We start from the raw sequence: 16,380 nt of genomic DNA on the forward strand, positions 1-16,380 counted from the left end.
TTGACCTGACCCTTCCCAGAATACTAGAAAGATATTATAAGAAACAGATTTGAGAATCACTATTAATAGATATTATAAAAGCTAACTCATGGAGGTATGTTCTCATGATCATGACTCTCACATTATAGGGAATTTCATGGACAGCACATGTAAAAGAGAGAGACAACAGGGAAAAGCAGTGAACACCTTTTCACTTTGCTAAATCTTGACATAAACTCAAAGGAAAACCAATAGAAATGTTAGAACCAAATATTAAAGAGAGCATCAGTATATAAGTTTGAATTGAAGCCATATCTACATATTTTTAAGCTTTTAAAAGAGTACCCCAATTAAATATATATATATATGTACACCCAAAAAGCCGTACCCACGTATATGCATATTTAGGTATATATGTGTATGTATAGGTGCTCGTGTGTGTGTAAGCATGCATTTCAGAACTAGCTTATTATTTCATTTGGTTGAAGTCTGTAACTGATTTGTCAATTGATAGGCTTCGCTTTCTTTTCTGCATACTTGCGTTCTTTTTGTTGCCCTCACTAATGACTCAGAACCTCTAGAGGGCAGCAGAGGATGCTGTTTGGAATCAGTCTGGAAAAGACCTTGAGGTAAACCATCTCTCAAAGAAGTGGTTTCACCATCTTGACTTTCAACTGTCACTCTTCCTGTGCATGACCTTGATCTCATCCCTTCCCCCTTCCTCATGTTCAAAAGAATGTCACAAAAATAATCCTTTCCCCCCAGTATTGAATATTTGTCTGGCATGAAATTATTCATACTTACTTTCTTCAGAAATTTCACCCCCAAAATTTCATCTCATTCTATAGGAAGCTGTATAATTTGTTAAAAGAGGCAATTTGTAATAGAATTTATGTTTTTTTTACAGTGTTACCATAAGCAAACTAAGTTGCATCTAACATGTTAAAAGCTATCAAGTACAGATAAGAAAGTACTGTTTATTTACAAGGAGGAAACTGGAAAATCCCTTATTTTGTATTAAGATAGAAATACATTTGTGATTCTTCCTTGATACTTCTACCATATCAGAGAGAAGAAATAGTACAGGTTTAAAAACAACAACAAAAAGTGAAAATAAAAAGAAAAGTGCGAAAAAGACAAAATAAAGAGCCTGAGTTAAGTTCTGGCAAGGCCAGGCATGTGGTCTTAACAAGTCATCTAAATTCTTAGGATTCATTTTTCTAATCTGTGAAAAAGGAGATGGATGAAATTATATCTAAAGTTAATTCATGCTTTAAAATTCCATTATTTCTTTGTTAAAAATTCCAACTCATCAGTGTTGAGACTTTGACATGACTTTTTTGGAAATACAAGAAAAGACAATTGTTCCAGTTTGCTATTGCTGCCATTATGCAAAATACCAGAAATGGATTGGTTTTTATAAAGGGGGTTTATTTGGTTACAAATTTACAGTCGGAAGGCTGAGCAAATGTCCAAATTAAGGCTTCAACACAAGTATACCTTCACTGAAGGAAGGCAATGGCATCCGGAAGACTGTTAGCTGGGAAAGCACGTGGCTGGTGTCTGCTGATCCCAAGTTGTTTTCTAGCTCCTTTTTCAGTTCCTGTGCATTCTTCAAATGTTGCTCTTGGAGCGTTTTGTCCTCTCTTAGCTTCTCCAGAGCTAAGTGTCAACAAAAGTCTGCTTTCAGCAGCCATCTGCAAACTGTCTCTCTTGGCTGCAGCACCAAGTTCCTTCTGTCTGAGCTCTTATAGGGCTCCAGTGATTTAATTAAGACCCATGCTGAATGGGCAGGGCCACACCTCCAGAAATAATCTAATCAGAGTTGTCACCTACAGTTGGGTGAGTCACATCTCCATAGAAACAACCTAATCCAAAGGTTGCAACCTAATCAACACTAATACATTTGCCCACAAGATTGCATCAATGAACAGGGCATTTTGGGGACATAATACATTCAAACTGGCTTAACAGTCTAAAGTCTTAACTGTACTAAATTTAGCAAAGAGCATTGAGTAAATCAGCTGAGGGATTTTAAAGTTAATCTGTAAGAAATAAACGCATCAGAGGAAAACAGCTAGTGAGATTTTTGACTACCAGGTAAAATTCAGAATGACCAGAACCAGGTTAGTGTGAATGGGTATTACTAAAAATGTTTCTATTAAATGGTTGCCTTAATGCATTTACTTAATTTGTTTTATTTAAGTTAAAATTTTTAATAAAGTTATGTTTTTGATCATCTACAAGTAAGGGAAGAAAATGTATCTCTATTTGAAGCATTGTCTTCCAGTTCTGACATCAGGACTCTGGCACATTAGATCCCAAATGGGGCTTAAATCCCCAAATCTAAAGATCATCCTTTGAATAGAAAGGTAACTTCTTAAAAACTAAAGACAAGAAGTATCAGTGAGTATTACATATAGTTTTGAATCTATTAGTACAAATAACATAGTCAAAGGGATTTCAATATTTCTGTGTAAAGATCATTAGAATGTAAAAGGCAGCTACTGATTCCTCTCCTCCTGGGCAGTCAGACTCTGAATGGGACAGGGTGGATCCATCTGTGAGGAGTTGGTATCCTGGAATCTGAGACAAGGTAAGGAGAGGCCTGAAGAAAATAAATGTGTTTCATGAAATATGTAGATTCCAATTTCAGGATCTGGCAAGAAAGGCTGGCAACCCATCAAAAGAAGCCAGTAGTTTGGAGAATTACAGACAGGAAGATTTTTGGAGTTAAGAATGTCTAGAGGCTGAAGACTTTTACAGGGTGTCTGCTTGTGTGTGCAACGATGTTTCTGGAACATAGTGTCAGTTTAATAATTTTATATTCTCAGTTGGAAATACAGAACAGGATAACATGATATGGGATCATTGTAATTCTCTGATATATTGAGATGGTAATTTTCTCCCAAAGCAGAATACTTTTTAAATCTGCCTAGAAAACTGCTAGAATAGTCTCAATCAGCACAGCCTAGTAGAAATATAATGTGAGCCACAAGTGCAAGTCACAAATGAAATACATGAAATTTTATATTTAAAATTTTCTGGTAGTCACATTTTAAGGAGTAGAAAGAAATAGGTGAAATTCATTCTAATAATATATATTTTAAATATGATATAACCACAATTTTATGATTTCAGTATGTAATCAATACCAAATTATTAATGAGATATTTTTCATTGTTTTTGCATCCTAGATCTTCAAAATATTGCATGTATTTTACATTGCAACTTACCTTGATTCAGACCAGCCTCATTTCAAATGCCATTGGCCATATGAAGATAGTGACTGTCACACTGGATGGCAGCAGATCTAGATAAACAACATACTGATTGGATCAGCCACAAAAAGTGAAAAGTCATCTTAGATATTTGATGTTTTGCTTCCCCCTTGCCAGCTAATTGGATCACAGATTTTTATTTATAAAAATAAGAAAAATAGCTGAATTGTTGAAAATGAAGGCAGTCATTGGGTCAAGTAAGAAAAGGAAGTATACACATCTTTATATATTTTTAAAATGTTTATCTATAAAATGTGGTCCTGAATAGAGCATTTCTTTTGAACCTAAATGCTCTAATATATTTGTGGTAAGAACATTAATAAAAATAAATCCTATATGAAGGATTTTTAGAAAAAGTATTTCAAGAAAAATAAATCAGGGCTTTTTAAAGTTAATATTTTTTTTATATTGATGTTTTGAGATGACATCATAAGAGCTCCTTACTTTTCACCCGGCAATTCTTTTTCAGAAGAAGAAATTATAAAGCAAAAACAGTATCTATTATCTTTTGACAAAGCTCAGGCTCTTTAAAAAGCTTGAGTTCATCATTCAATTACCACCCACATTACATTTCTCCTTCTCATTTCTATTCCTCTTGACAGTTGTTCTTTCCCTGTCAACCCAACCTACTCTTTCGGTGTGTGACAGGGATATTTCCAAAGTGTTAACTAAAAGATAATTCTGCAAAAGTTGACTGTGAGATATTTTGCACACTTGTGTACATGTGAATAATTTGACTTGTACTCACCAAATATTCTTGAACTATAAGAATCCTTTGAAGTTCAATAGGAGCCTGTATCTCTGCCATACTGACCACGTGTCCTCTGCTGTGAGCCTACCAAAAAGTTCTCCCTGATATATGAACTTTTGAGATTCAAAACCCGTTGTAATACAGTCCATAGTGTTTCTTGACATGTAAAATCCTCTTTAAAAGAGTTCTGTAAAAAACAGTGTTACTACTATAATGAGCTATAAATCTGGGTTTTTAAATGTGTGTTTCTTTCAATGTTACACTGTATTGTAACAGATAAATGTAATAGGACTGAGATAGGTGAGATGGGGAGGTGGGTGGCTGGAATGCAAAGACCAGAACCCCTGCTGCTCCCCAAGCTCACAACAAAGCTCACTCAATCAGCGTGGCAATCAGGGTGCCATAACATGGTAACTGGGTGCCCCTATTTGCCCAACATTTATTATCCTCTCCTTTAAACTCACAAGCAAATTGGAGCACATGAAACCTGGGTAACTTGCCAAGAGTCAAGCAGATAGTGAGTGGAAGAGCCAGTGTCCATACCCGGGCAACTAGATGCTAGAGCCTGTCCTTCCCACTGGTATGTTCTGATGCCTTTCAAATTATAGGGAAGAAGCTGACAAGTGGAGAATATCTGGTGGATGTTTTGACAGCAGGTGGTTTTGTCATGTAACAAAATTCTTGTCAGAAGCAGTCAAGGAGTGTGAGGGAGGTATGGCAGGTTGTTTTAGCCCTAAATATTATGACTAACTGTGAAGGACAGGATTTGGAGCCCCGATGCACAGGCAAGGGCCAAAGCTGGACTAGAGAAGGGGAACATGACTAAAACTAGATGTGGATCACAAGGCAGCAATTGTAAGGGACAGAAAAAGAGACCACATACAGGGCTCAGTAGAGAGTTGTCCTAATGCTAATTGGCCCTACAAAGTATAAGAGGCTCATATTTTTTTTTGCCCAAAAACCAGACTGATCATTGAGTTTTCAGGTTGTGGATTGATTCCTTCCTTAGTGACTCTGATGGGATGTAGAAGTGGGTGAAAAATATCATTTACTATACCCCACCCCATTTAAGGCATCTGCTAAGAGTGCCAGCTCCCTGGTGTGGAAGGGCTTCTCATGAAAGTGGTCGGCCTCTCTCCTGCACTTGCCACCAGGAACTAGCTTTGAAATCATATTTACGGGGCTTCTCACCTAGGGAACATTTTTTGGTTTTTCTTTCTAAGCTTCTAACAATATCTATCAGAAATATAGAAGAAACCTTCCTGATTACCCACTCTAAGTTAGGTTTGTGTTTCCATAGCACCAGAGTATAATATCATTGCCATTCTTCTATTTGTTATAATTTTGATGACATTTTGTCTTCTTGTCAAATAGACTGTGAAAGGCTGCATGTCTGAGACTGCTACTTCCACTTTTTAACCCTAGCAGGCAGCACAGAGCTTTGTCACACAGTGGGAATTTAGAATCGCCAGGTGACCTTCCCCCAAATACTGGAGAATCAATTGGGGGAAGGAATATGGTGTTTGTGCAACTAGAGAAGTAGTGTGTGTTGCACGTGGGAATTTGCTCTTTGTGCTGACTTTGGATTTGTTTATCTAAACAGTCTTCCCTTTCCATACACGTGTGCATCCATAACTAGTACCAAGTTGTAGCTCTTAACAAAGCTTTACTGAAGAACTGCAGGATAGTACCAGAGGGGAAGGGCTGCACAGAATGTGAAAACTTTAACACTGAATATTGTTATTATTCTCAGGTTTCAAATTTCTTTGACGTACTGAATCACAGGCAAGAAGTCCACTGTTGGCCAAACAGGACTCCTCAGCTCAAAGTCTCTTCTATCTTCACGTTTGCCTGATCCCAGTGCCCCCAAATCTCTCGACCCATCTGGAGGAATTCCCAATTTCTTTGCATGAATCTCTGGTAAAAGTGACAATTTATTACTAATTTTAACATTTAACTATCAGATAAAATATTGTTGTTCATATGAGCATTTAAGGGTACCTACGGACTTTCTTATAGATAGCGTCATGTAAAGGTGACTTGATTAGCAAAAAAATCATATACATTGGGTTTATTTATATATAGTTTCAATATACTTATTTTGACTACTGCAGTTAAATGCTATATTTAGAACAGTAATTTTAGTAGCTGTTTATGTCTGATACACCTAGAAGTTCCCATAAATAACAATTCCCACTACTAGCACCAGTGTGTGCATGTATGTGTGTGTGTGTGTGTGTGTGTGTGTGTGTGTTTATTTTTGTAAAAGATTTTAAAAGATGTTATTAGCCAGATTTAAAATAATAACTATAGGTACCTAAAAAAACCTAACTCACATTTATATCCAAATATATGAATTTTAAAGTTTTAAAGTTTAAAACATAAAGAACTCAAAAACTGGGTTTTCCTTTATTTTTTATTATTCCTTAAACAGTGCTAAAATTAATAATATCTGTATTTGTATACTTGTTTCTGTAACTCCGTAAGAATATATATATATATACTTACTTTGCTTTTTTAATAGAGTTTAAAGAGGAGAGTTGGAAAAGAGATGCCAAAATATCTTGATCCCTGGCCTTCAAATAAGAGAAAATACCAGGCAGCCCATGCACTTGCTAGCACTGTTCAGGTGTTAGCATTAGGGGTTAGCAGTAATTGGTGAACTCTAGAAAGGCCTTGTGCTGATTTGGATGTATTATGTCCCCCAAAACACCATGTTCTTTGGTGCAAACTTGTGTGGGCAGACATATTAGTGTTGATTAGGTTGGAATCCTTTGATTGGGTGTTTCCATGGAGATGTGACTCAATCAACTGTGGGGGAGAAATTTTATTAGATAATTTCCATGGAGGTGTTACCCCATCAATTTAGGGTGGGTCTTGATTAAATCTCTGGATTCGTATAAAAGAATTCACAGACAGAAGGAGCTCAGAGCAGCTAAGAGCAACATTACGAGTGCACAGGAGCTGAGAAAGGAGTTGGAACACAACCCAGGATCAACAGACGCCAGCCACATGCCTTCCCATCAAACAGAGGTTTTCCGGACGCCATTGGCCTTCCTTCAGTGAAGGTGTACTTGGGTTGATGCCTTAATTTGGACATTTTCATGGTCTTCGGACTGTGAATTTGTAACCAAATTAAACCCCCTTTATAAAAGCTGACCCATTTCTGGTATTTTGCATAATGGCAGCATTAGCAAATCGGAACAGGCCTCATGGAAGTAAATACAAAACTTCCACTAGTCTGCATCTACTGTGATGCTGACTGAAAGGCTTCCTGAATTTTTGTTGTTCTATTTTCCCTCTTTGTCTTAAAAGCATTGTAATTTAGGTAAAATGGGCATTGTATCATAAACCTATATTTAATGTAGAAAGCAAGAGACAACTAAAGCTTGTTCCTTTCAGTGTATTATCCTTCAAAAATATGAGGTTTCAATAGACAGTTTGCTAGTAGACTTGCTCTCTAACTAGGGTTTTTTATACATAAAACATTTTGTTGTATTTAATTCTTCCTTTTGGCCAAAATCAAAAATCAAAATTATGATGGCTTACATTTTCAAACTAAACAGTACATTAAATTATCTCAGAAATTAAATTACCCATTGTGTTCTCTAAAAATTTTAAAGACTTGTGAACTGGCCAATTTAATCTTTTCTTTCATTGGCATTTTTTGCAGATGTTTGACATAAGCAACAACTTTATATGAAATGATAAAGTTCATTGTCCTCTGGTTCTCACTTAGTAATTTAGGAATTAAGCATTATCTCTATGGGATTGTATATTTTTATGCAAATTTTAAGACTGAATTTGAATCAGTTTTCAAATTACCATCTATGGTGTTTTATTACTAATTTTAAAAATTTCATCCTTTTTAAAATTAAAGCATGAGTTAAGCTAGAGAATAAGAAAAACAAAACCAAATTTTAATATCACCAACATCACTGAATAATATTGTTGACATAAAGAAAAGTCCCATTTTTCCTAGCATAAGTCATTTGGGCTGCCATATTTGACTGAAAACAAATATCTCCATGAGACTGAAATGTAAAATCCCTTATCTGCACTTCTAGGGTTACATCAGGCTCTCCAAGAGAAATAGCCTGATTTCTTTGGTGATTTATATTATGAATCTGATTTGAGCAGCAAAGTAAATAATGATACTCTAAATTATAAAGAAATTAAAAAAAAAAAACCTTTGTGAATCCAAACTGCTGTAAATGATTGAATAAATAAATGAGGGAGAAAGGATAACTTTTCCTGCAGAATAATTCCAATAAAAATCATTATGAATGGATCAACTACTTGGGGAGGAGAGAATCCAGAGAGTCTGAGTAAGGGGTCTAAGATAAAATCAAATTAGCAAACAGGTACCTGGAACTAAACTCTTCTATATGTTTTACTATGAGATTCCTTCCATCATAAAAATAGTTGCGTGCTTAAAATGGTTCAATGAATCACACTAGACTTAGTGTAATAAAAAGTTTTCTTTTCCTCAGAATATGATCAGAGAACAACACCATACATGAACTTAGAGTATTTTATCCTATTTATATTTTTCTGTAATAAAAATGACACAATTCTGTATCCTCCCTTTTTCACTCATTGGTGTATGTAAGCATTTTCCATGTCTTAAAAAATTTTCAGAGTGAATATATAATGTGTTGGGGGTTGGGTCATGTTTCCCACAAAAGACATGTTCAAGTCCCAACTCTCATTATTTTCATAGGGTAAACTATAAGAAGAATCATTTTTAATCAGTTTTTTGTTTGTTTGTTTTTGGTATTTCCAAAGTATGTTCAGGCCAAATTAGACCAATTAGTAGTTTAGAAGTATGTCCATTTTCCTATATCTTCATCAACTGTAACTGCAGACAGTTTGGTTATTATTTTTATATCCTATAAATCTTTAAATACCCCAAATTTTATTTCATTATTTCTTTGTATTTCTGTGATTACTAGTAAAATTGAATACATTTGTATGTATTTCCTGACCATTCTTACTTCTTCCCTGGGCATGGTATAATTTCACTTTTGGTGTCTTTATACATGGGATATCTGTTTTTATTAATCCATTGCAATACATTATATACTAGAGATATTAGTAATCTTTTATATATATAGTATTATTTTCCTAATTTTTATTTTCATTTTCTTTGAAAAGTTGATTGTGGTTGGGTGTTTACTATTGATCTGGTAGCCTGAGATGGATTTTTTGGTTTGTCTTTTAGACCACTAATCATCTCTGACTATGTTGAGAGTCATATATATTCTGTAGTTCCATCTAGTAGAAGCATTTTACATGCAATTTTTATCTCCGGCATGCCTTGATCACACAGCTTGATTTCTTCTACAGTTGCCTGCATTGTGCTTACAAGAACATGCCCCCCACTGTGTAGTATGCAGCTCTGTGTCCTTCTCTTTTCTAAATCATGTTACATCAGAGATGCTATAGACCCTTTAAAAAGAAACAGGCATGAAAAAAGAATCACATCACTCCAAATATAGTTTCCATAGCAAAGATAGCTGCCTATCTTCCTTCCTTCCTTCCATTATTCCTTCCTTCCCTCCTCCCTTTGCCTCTCCCTTATTTGTTGTTTATTCCTATATCTATATATTAATTTATTCCCTTTTGTCCTCATTCTCTGCTCCTTATCCCAATCCTGTTCTCTCACAAGCAGCCACTCTACCATGTTTAATGTATACTCTTTAATTCATAAGCATTTTGTAAAATGTTGTGTATGCAAACATTTTGCCTTATATAAATGTTAAACTGGGACATATCTCATTCTGTTTATCATTGTTTAAACTACTCAGACATGTGGCTGTGTATCTGCCTAGTCTGTGAATTCTAATTGCTGCATAGTCATCATGGTGTGCCTCCACTACAGTTAGCCTAACTGCTCTGCTCAGTTATCCCTTGTCTCCTAACAAACCACTCTAAAATGTGGTGGCCCAAAATAACATTTTTTTCTCATGCTTCATGGATTAGGCATTCAGGCAGTGCCCATGTGGCCTTGGCTACGGTTACTTACTCAGCTGTGGTTAGCTGGCAGTACAGTTGGGCTGGCAGATCCAAGAAGGCCTCACCAACTTATTTGGCCCTCATAGCCTTTTCCTCACCACATGGCTTGCACATGGCAGCTGGATCCTAAGTGTTCCAAGGTGACAAGGCCCAGTGTGTGACCCCATGTTTTTCCTCTGCTTGCATTAAAATATGCTAATGTCCCACTGGTTAAAGCAAGTCACATGGCCAAGCCAAATGTGGGAAAGGACTACCACGTGAAAACTGGAGGACAGAACATGTCTTTTCATGGATTTATGTGAGATTTCCCTTGGGAAAAAGTAAAATTGCTGGGTCCTAATATATGTGTATAATTAATTTGCCTAAATACTGCCATATTAATCTCCAGAATTGGGGTACATGTGCACATTCCTATCAGTGGTGCATGAAGGGTCCCCTATTCCCTAGCAATAAGCAGTCTGTTTTTTATCTGGCTCTAACCAAAATCTGATCACCCCATTCAAGAAACTACAGTGGCCCCTTCTCAATTCCTAGTAGGGGGAAATTCAATTACCTTTCATAAGAATTCAATGATTCCATGATCTTATCAGTCTGTTTTTGTTCAAAAGAATTTCTAACTCCTCTACTCTATTGCCCTTTCTGTACATATAGCTATTCGCCTTGCTGTTTTCCAAACACACAATACAAAGCTGCAGCTGCTTCCTCCATGCTAAATGTCTGCCTCCTTCTCTCTGATTATACAGCTTCTACCAATCCAGTTTGCAAGATGCAACTCTGCTTTGAGACCCTGAAGCCTGAGTAGTCATTTCTCTTCACCTCTGAAACATGGTTTTCTGCTCCAGTGTTCTGAAACATAACCATATACTGTTTTCTTTTTTTAGAAAACCTTTTTCACACGTGGACTTGAATCCCAACTAGAATACAGAAGAAAAGCAAGAATGATATTATGCTTTTCTGTTATAAGCAAGCTCCCCTTGGCCTCAGCAGGATAAGGGATGTAACCTTCTTTCTTAAATTGCTTTGACCTGCTCTGAATAAAGCCAGAAAAATCTGCCAGTGCCTTAGGAAGATATGCTGATTCACTCAGACTATCCTGTTATTGACAGAAATAATGTTATGATTTGTTAGTTAAAACAGGGCATAATTTTCATAAGACTATTCAAGTTTAAATGTTTTCATTCGAGTTACTTCCTATATTTACTTACAGTCTTCTTTCTTCAGGTATTTACTTAGTGCTGACATACAAGAACAGATAGAATTTGTGTGTTTGTATAAATGTTGCCAGGCACTATTGTGGGGATAATAACTGAAACTTTTATGCAAATTATTGAGCAACTTTTGCAATACTTAGTCTTTTTTCCCAACCCGTAAGTCAAGGAAGATCTGTCTCAAATGACTCTAATCGGACTTAGAGATTTAAATCCCTTCTCATCTGACTTCAGTTCTGGCCACTCCCCAATTAAAGGCTTTCCAATGAGACCCTTTTACTTCTTGCTAAATCATTGGAGAGAGTTTTTATTACCTTAAATCTAAAGGTAATAACTCACATGCCAACATTCACTATGCTTTCAAATGAGGAGTGACACCCACAGACTTTCAGAATTTTGGTAATAAGATACTAAGCAGGATAAACAAAAATGATGATGGAGAAGTTCTTCGGTTAAATATTTTCTCCAAGGCCAATCATTCATTTCTTGCTGAATAAATGAATTTATTAATAAACTGAACATAGTCTCATTCTTCTCTCTTCATGACAAGAAAAATTACATAAATTCTGAGAACCACTACTCATAGAAGAATAGCCAGGATACAATTTACTGACCAAAAAAGTTCTTAAGTAAATTCTTATTTAGGACACTCTTTCTCCAGTAAATGTCATATTCATGCTGATTACTCCCCTCACACCACAGCAAAACGCCTGCTATGATGTTGGTCAATACTTCTATTTATTTTAGCCTACCTGCAGGCATGCAAAACACCATCCCATCACGTTAAAGGTGATAAAATATAAGTAAGAACACACTGTCTCTCAGTCCTGCCACTTTTGGCATCACAATCTCTCTAGAAGTTTTACTAATTTCTGAGTCCAGTGAAAGTTCCGTAAAAAACCTGGTCACCTTTCAACTACAGCGTCTCACAATTTGCCACAGCTTCCTGTTCTCTAGGGCATCTCATACTGTACCCTGCCCACCGAATTCTTACAGCTAAGATACCAATATATACACCTCTGATTGAAAAAAAGAAATCTTAAAAGTCTCACAAAACAATGGGGAATACTGAACTCTTGTATGCTACTATTTGCTCTATAAATTGGTAGAGTTATTTCAGACAGCAATCTTGTAAGATTTAGTCAAATTGAAGAGACATAAACAAAAGAATCCCAGCAATTCCATTCCTGAGTATATGAGCAGAAGGAAATATGCACAGAGCTACATTGTAATATCTTTGTTATAGATAAAATTTAGAATATATATCCATATGTACTAATGTGGGAGAAATAATAAATAAATTGTGGTATATTCATTGATGTAATTTGGGAACCAAGTTAAATAAACTAGGTTTTCATATGCCAGCATGAATTCACTGCAAGCATGTGGAAGGAAAAGGAAAGTTTCAGAATAATATATAAAGCATGATCCTACATATGTAAAGTGTGAAGGAAATAGTGCAAAATATAATGCTGGTTATATCTGAATGGTGGGTACAATTGCTGCCCATTTTGTTATTTTCTGAATTTTTCCAAAATTTTAAAAATATTTCATTATCAGAAAGAAAACCATCAATTGCATATATCCAGTTTCTTTGATAATCTCTATGCAAAAAATGTGTTCAATTATCTTTAACCTACTGATTTATTGCAATGTTTAAATAACTTTAAGAAAAAGTGTTTAATACTGATTAAATCCCCTATTATGGTTAAACACAAAGTAGTTTTGGAGAAGCTGGGAAGGACAACAGAGAAGGATGGGAAAGATTTAGGTATTTCCATGAATGGGCAGGACATTGCCATAAAGGGGAGAAGATGAAGAGACCTAATGAGGGGCAAATCATCATGGCAAATTTGTGGGACAAAGAAAGCATTGCACTGAATAAGAATGTCGGGAAAGAAGTTACAAAAAGATCCTGGATATATAAATTGCTTACCTTATAAAGGATGATAAGAAATAGAAAACTAAGATGATATTGTGATAAAAGCAATAGTTAAGAACCTTCATTCGGGCAGTGTTACCATGTGGTAAATTGTTGAGAGGAGCCTTAGAGTGTTTAGAGACTTGCCAAATTCCAGGCATGAAGGAATGGTGAGAATGGAAATTAGAGGGAATGAGAAACAAGATAAAATGTCCAAGGAGAAGTGATTGCATTTTGGGAGTAGAGATATCATGCTCACTGTGCGATAATTGAGAATTCATGCCAAAAGCATAGAAGGGGGCTCATAACTGCCATTATAACCTCTGATGACCTCAAAGCACTCTGCACTCTGGATGCACCCAGGCATGAAAGACGACACTGAACCCCCTCAGTTCTAAGATCCCCTTAGCTTCCATACCCCTTTGTCCATGGAGACCCCTCAGGGTATGAGACTAGCTCTGATTCTCCAATGCAGCCATACTCTAAATACTGTTTACTCATTATTCAACAGATAACCTCAAAATGGAGGTACAAGTGCTTGGTACTGTTCACTACCTTTGGCCTGGTTCTTATTTATCTAACATCTGGGATGAGTACACTCCTGTAAAATACCTTGCATTCTCAAGGCAATTTGTTGTAGAGGCTGGAGAAGAGGCACAGAACCAATTCTTAAGCCTTATCAAAATCTCCTTAGTATATATTTCAAGGCATTTCTTATAATCTTATCACAGCAACTTCTACAACATTTGACACACAGAAATAGACATACTAAAATGATTCCCCAGAATTGATATCGTCCAATGACGAGACTGAACATCTTAAAAGTTTTATAGTATTCCTTTACCAATTGGACTATTCAGTTCTCTCCTTTATCAATTATTTTTGCACATTTTAATAGGTTTTGAGAGAGGAATTCAACTGCTTTTGTAACTTTTCCAAAGCTATGTTTACTTTTTCCTCTGGCCAATAAATCTCCATGGGTATGGCATCAAGGGGGACATTTAGGTAGTCTTCCTAAAATACATCTTCATCCTAGGATCATTATCTGCAAAAGTTACATTTACATTTAGGTCTATAAAACCACAACTCTTTTATTGTAACATAGAGCTGCAGTGAGGAGATTAAAAATTATGCTTTAACCACCATACCTCAGTTAATATTATCATGTTACTTCCCAAGCCTTCTATCACAAGATCGTTTTCTATATAAAATGCATTTCCTGTTAACACATTAGTTACCAGAAGCCACTGCACACTAAATTTTAGGTTCCATCTGCGAAAGAGGGAAGAAGAACAGTACCCCAGCCTTCAAGAAAGAAATTTTCAACAAAAGTCACCCTGGCCAGGATAAAGCAGTGGCAAGATCACTTACTAGAGACATATTGTCATAATTGAGTCTGTAGTGTTCCTACAAATGTACAGGCACTTTTCTAGTTGGAGTCCAGCCTGGGAGTCTGGAAGTCAATCCCATTTCTTATATGACTTGACTGGCTTCAGTGGTCTTGGGTCTAGGATCTAGAGCCTTGGGTCTGGAGTTCCAAGAGTCTTCATTCTTAGCTAGTTAGTTTTTCTTTGCCATCAATCCCCCTTTCTTCTTTTTAAAACTATACATATATATGTCAATTTTATGGAATAGAAATGTTGGCAGATAAATTAATGATTCACATAAAATATTTAAAATTTCTTATCTTTCAAGCTTTGTCAAGTCCAAAACACGGGAGAGTCATTACAATTATGTTCTACCACTTGACTCAATAAAATTTGTGGAATCCCTCTTGCATGAATCACCACAAATACTAATTGTTTTGAGATTCTTCAACATGTTGAAAAAAAAAGAAAGACTAGTATCTACTTGGTGTAGCTTAGGATACATGGATAAGTAGAGGAAATGTAAGTAGAGCCTTATATTTCTGGTTCATTTATTCCCTTTTATCTAATTTCCCTACTTCCCATTTCCCTTCCCCCCACAGATAATTTTTCTAATGTATTTGTTATGTATCTTTTTTCTATTATGCTCTTTTAAGACATACGCACTCATTCTTTGTGCATGCATGGTTAATTTATATGAACAGTACTGTATTATAGACTGCATTTTTTTTACCTTTTTACCATTCGACACTATATTTTTAAAAACTATTGAGATTGTCATGAATACATTTAATCCCTAGCATCTCTCTGCTGCTTAGTCTTCCATGGAGTTCATCCACATTTACTTATTTATTTCCCATTGATGGATGTGTAGATTGACTCCAACTCCCCACTACACACACAATGATATGAAGAAAATGCTAGCATGTCACATTTTTGTGACAGAAGTTCTCTGGGGTATCTTGATTGGGATTTATGGGTCATGAAATATACATATTCATAACCTGAGTACTGCCATATTGCTCTGGCCTCATTTCCACGGGCACTAACACTTGCATATAATTAAGCTTGAAAACAAAATTTCAAAATATGCAGGAGTTATCTTCATGGGGCCCATCAATACCAAGCAGAATAAGCTCCTGGTTAGAATTTTTTGACTGGACTGTTGTCTCAAATCTGTTTGAGTAGGATTCTGAACAACTCATAATGATTGATTCCTTCTGAGAGGCTGAGAGTAGGTTGATTTCTTGTAGCATAAGAACACTGCAAATCTTTGAGTTTTCTCTCTGGAGAAAATACTTGGAGAAATGATAAAATACTGTGTACTTCCAATATATGTCCAATGTGTCTTTGTCTTAAAATAGATTTAATTATCCATCTCCCTACATATTAGATATAGACTCCTGCTCCTTCAAAAGTCAGTTGCATATTATATCTCCTTAGATAAAAGGAAAACTATGTTTAATTTTTGTGAAAGTGAAAATTCTCAGAAATTCTGTGAAGCAAAAATTATACATATTTTCTGAATAAATAATTATTTTTCTTTTCATGTACAGTTTATTGATTAGGTCTAATTTACATATTTGGATATAAAGATTGCCTTTTTCCATTACACAAAATTCATTCATTAAAAAAATTATGAAATGCCTACTATATGATGTCTACTGTTCTAGGTGCTAGGGATACAAGGCTGAAACAAAATAGACAGTGCCTATTTCTTTATTTTATATAATGCAACATACATATAAATATACATACAGACATACAGAGAGAGAGATAGACAAAGGTATATATGGATAGATATTTGACTACAATGGTTTTTCAGTGAGTGCCCAAATACTACAACATGGTTATA

General features: G+C 35.6%; 1 long non-coding RNA gene across 1 annotated transcript; it reads left to right on the forward strand.

Moving 5' to 3' along the window:
- Positions 1-3,225: 3,225 nt before the first annotated feature.
- On the forward strand, positions 3,226-12,547 carry LOC119529961. The gene is made up of 3 exons (XR_005215981.1): positions 3,226-3,457; positions 5,765-5,931; positions 10,773-12,547. It is a non-coding gene; the product is annotated as an uncharacterized LOC119529961 (long non-coding RNA).
- The last annotated feature ends 3,833 nt before the right edge of the window (positions 12,548-16,380 follow it).

This window comes from Choloepus didactylus, chromosome 3, assembly GCF_015220235.1.
Source record: "Choloepus didactylus isolate mChoDid1 chromosome 3, mChoDid1.pri, whole genome shotgun sequence".
Taxonomy (NCBI): domain Eukaryota; kingdom Metazoa; phylum Chordata; class Mammalia; order Pilosa; family Megalonychidae; genus Choloepus; species Choloepus didactylus.